This window comes from Trichechus manatus, unplaced genomic scaffold (genome assembly GCF_000243295.1).
Source record: "Trichechus manatus latirostris isolate Lorelei unplaced genomic scaffold, TriManLat1.0 scaffold00033, whole genome shotgun sequence".
Classification (NCBI taxonomy): Eukaryota; Metazoa; Chordata; class Mammalia; order Sirenia; family Trichechidae; genus Trichechus; species Trichechus manatus.
In genome coordinates, this window is record NW_004443969.1 from 2,919,216 (window position 1) to 2,923,837 (window position 4,622).

The following is a 4,622-nucleotide window of genomic DNA, read 5'->3' on the forward strand; positions in this document are numbered from 1 at the left end:
GTGTTCAATGAATAAAGCAACTCATTCAGCTTGCAACTAAAACAATAACACAAACTACATGCTTTTCTTCAACACAACCATTGTCCTTTGGTATGCAGAAGTGCTTTACACACACAACTCATTTCATCATACCGACAACTTAAAATATGTGTAATAATGGGTTAACTTTTAAAAAAAATTAATATTTTATTTTGCTTCACCAAGACATTCTTAAGAAAAGAGTATATGGCAGTGAAGAATAAAATGCTTGCTAGTTCTGTTTCCTGCACTTCCTTGATTCTTACTAAGATTCTAGCAGTTTTTCCCCACACTGGTTTTGCATTCTCAATGAAAATGTAACATTATTATTGTCAGATAAGTGATGAGAAAAAATCATATATATACATATATTCAACAGGAAATATTTCAGTATTTGTATTTGTTGCCAACCATTCACATAACATAAATCTTCTTTAGTATCTATTTAATGCTAATACTAGATAAATATAAGCAGAACAGCAACAAAGCAATTTAAAGCTGCAACCTATTGTTCAAAAAGAGCTTAAAATTTTTTTAAAATGATTTTGAAAATTGAAATAATAGCATAAATTAGAATTATATAAACTCATAATGAAGTGATTGGAGAAAATTTATTTGAAAGAATGTGGAATTTAGGAAAGATTTTAAAAATTAAAAAAATACAAATGAAGACTAAAGTAGTTAATACACAAGAATGACTAAACAACATAATAATTCCTTAAGATAAATGGATGATGTAAAAGAGTAATAGTTTTAAAAATTAAATCTAAGAAATGAAAAAAATGATTTGAGTAATATAAACAAAGAAGGTCCAATTTATATATAATAGTAATCCAGATAGAGGAAAACTAAAGTAATGGGAATTTACTAAACTTACACTAAAATTTATAATTGGAAAAATAACCTCTACTAAAATGAAAGAAGACTTTTAAACTGCTAACTGAACAGACACTCTGTTCAATACACACTGTGTATCTGGGAAATCAACCCCAAATGTCCTACAGAGATACAAATTTTAATAACATTGTAGAACTATATATATGTATATATGTATATATATATATATATATATATATATATAGGGTCATCCTGTTTCCAAATAAACTATTCACAACTTTTATAAAGTGAAAATTACTGAAGACGCAACAGAAAATAGACAAATCAGACTAATAATACAAACCAAAAAAATCAATGCAGGTGGGTCGATTCCAACTCATAGAAACCCCATAGGAGACTTTAATATAGCTCTCTCAAACCAAGAAAGAAGTGGACAAAATGTTAGTAATAACATAAAAGATTTAAGAACATAATAAAGTAGCACTTAAAACCAAAAAAAAAAAAAAAAATCCCAAACCCATTGCCGTCAAGTCAATTCGAACTCATAGTGTCCCTCCAGGACAGAGCAGAACTGCCCATAGAGTTTTCAAGGAGCAGCTGCTGGATTCAAACTGCCCACCTTTTGATTAACTGCCAAGCTCTTAACCACTGTGCCAACAGGATCCAAAGTAGTGCTTACATATATATAGACAGATAGATAGATATGTTGAACATTCAACTCCAGATCCAGAAAGTAAAACTTCTTTTCTAAATGCACGTGGAATTTCATAAAAAATAACCATATCATGGGCCACAAAGAATGCCTCAAATCTCAAAGAAATGAAATAGTACAAACAGTATTCTACCACTGTAGTATTAAAATGTCAGAAATTATTTTAAAACAGGTTCTTTCCAGCCATAAATTTTTAAAAAAGTGATTCAACAATTCATTAATCAAAGAAGAAATTACAATAAAATTTAGAATTTTCTTGATATTAATTATAATCTAAATGTAAAATAGAGGTGAAAAATAGAGCAAGTACTTGGCAGAGAAAACTTCTCAGCATTAAAACAAAACAAAAATGAATGAGTGAAACAAATTAAAAAGTCAAAAAAGAATAATAAATACAGAAATAAAGCATAAGAAATAATTTAATAAAAATAAAAGGATAAGTTAATGAATGGGAAAGAGAAAAAGAGTAGAAGAAATTAATGAAGCCAAATGCTGCTACTTTCAGAGGGAGGAAAAAAACTAACTAGAAAACTCACAGTTAATATAATTTTTAAAAAAAGAAAAAATGGCAAATAAACAAAATCAGAAATAATAAAATTATTTTTAAAAAATAATGGAAAGTAGTGGAGGCGTGGTCAACATGGCAGAGTAATTAGATGCTTCTTATATCCCTCTTACAACAAAGACCTGGAAAAACAAGTGATTTGATTCTATGTGAAAATCTGGCATCCCTGAAGAAGGCAAGGTTAAGAAATCCATCTGAGTCATACAAGAGAGGAAGACCGTTTGGCAGAGGTGAGGAGCGCTAGAGCCGTGGGGGCGAAACTGCAGAGACACCTCCACGCCAGTCCATGGTGAAGCAGGCAAACAGCTGTGCTGTGTGCACACTCAAGAAGCAGTTTCCACAACGAGAGAGACCCGGCAGCAGAGATTCTGCTCGGACACTCCAAACCAGTGAAGAGAAGCTCCCAAGAGGCTAGGATAAGTACATACGTGTACACTTTGGTGGTGATTAAAAATAAAATAAAATTAAATTTTTTTTTCAAAAAAAAGCCCATTTGGGAAAAAACTCTGTCCCGTTTATCTCCTCCCTCCTCGCTCTGCACCAGATTTGGGAAAAACCTCTCTTCCTTTTACCTTCTCCCTCCCCGCTCTGCACTGGGAGTCCACTGGGCCAGAAGTAGATCCCAAAAGGTGCCCTGACCCATTCTCCTGGCCTTGGAGAGGGAACAAATAAGCTGCTGGCTTGCCTAGGCCAGGAACACAGGGTCGGCACAGCTCCTTTGCTGGCCACAGAAATCAGGCGTCAGCAGACTCTAAGTACCTTACACCCCTGTATAGACTTGTGGGGACCCATCTCAACAGCGTTAGCCCTCACTGCCACAGTACAACAGGGCAAACATCTGAAGTTTAACTTCAACTGCTTCAGCTGTGAACGGGCAGATTTGTGACCCTCGAAACAGCCCTGCCCCTCAAGTAGGCACATTTATCTATCTGCAGCAGGGTCTTGAAGACTGATGATAGCTCCTAAAGTGCCTAGTCACCTGCTACAGGAATTCAATAAAAAGTGGTGCCCTCGAGTCTTTGCAGCCAACAGAGTGGGGTGCTCTTAGACCGGCTGCAAAACACACCTACCTATTCACCCTAGAGAATAGGGACACACTTTTCTTTCAGACTCTCAGGGGCAGCTGTCAGCCCCCTGCCTGGCTCAGCGTGTGATCCCCTACCCCAGCCAGAGTCCAGTGCCTGCACCAATCACCCATGCATCTCTAGGACTGGGGGTGAAAACCTGCATCACACACTTGGTGACCGACAGCTTATACACCTGAGCTGAATCCATATAGGAAAATTTAACAGACTCTAGTGTTTACATACTTAGTTACAGAACTAACAACCTGGTGACAGGACATTAGAGATCAAAAGGTGTCAAAAATCAAACTAGTGCACACGAGCAGCCTATTTGGGAATATCAAACAAAACAAAATAAGAAGCTAGGTCTCACTAAGCAAACACAAAATAAAATTATAATAAATTACTGATGGCTCGGAAACAACAGTCAATATCAAGTCACTTAAAGAGGCAGTCCATGATGGCTTCAGCAAGCTCCCAAAATAAAGAATCAATAAATTCTCTGGAGGAAGAGAACTTGGAATTACCAGAGGCAGAATACAAAAGATTAATATACAAAACTCTTTGGAAATAAGAAAGGAAATTCGACAGAATGCAGAAACTGCTATGCGACATACAGACAGAGTAGTAGCAGAACTTAAAAAAGTTATTCAAGAACATGATGACAAATTTAATAGGCTGCAAGAATCCATAGAGAGACAGCAATCAAAAATCCAGAAGATTAACAATAAAATTTCAGAATCAGACAACCCAATAGAAAGTCATAGGAGCAGAATTGAAGCAGTAGAAGTTACAGTTAGTGACATTGAAGATAAGGCTCTTGACACCAACTTATTTGAGGAAAAATCAGATAAAAGAATTAAAAAGAATGAAGAAACTCTAAGAGTCATGTGGGACTTTATCAAGAGAAATAACCTAAGAGTGATTGGAGTACCAGAACAGGGGGAATAACAAAAAATACAGAGAAAATTGTTGAAGATTTGTTGACAGAAAACTTCCCCGATATCATGAAAGATGAGAAGATATCCATCCAAGATGCTCTTTGAACCCCAGATAAGGTAGATCCCAAAAGACATATTATAATCAAACTTACCAAAAGCAAAGTTAAAGAGAGAATTTTAAGAGCGGCTAGGGATAAAAGAAAAGTCATCTACAAAGGAGAGTCAATTAGAATAAGCTTGTACTACTCAGCAGAAATCATGCAGGCAAGAAGGCAATGGGATGACATATATAAAGGCTTGAAGGAAAACAACTGCCAGCCAAGAATTATATATCCAGCAAAACTGTCTCTCAAACATGATGGCGAAATTAGGGCATTTCCAGATAAACAGAAGTATAGGGAAACTGAAAAAAAACAAACCAAAATTACAAGAAATACTAAAGGGAGTCCTCTGGTTAGATAATCAATAACATCAGATAACAACAC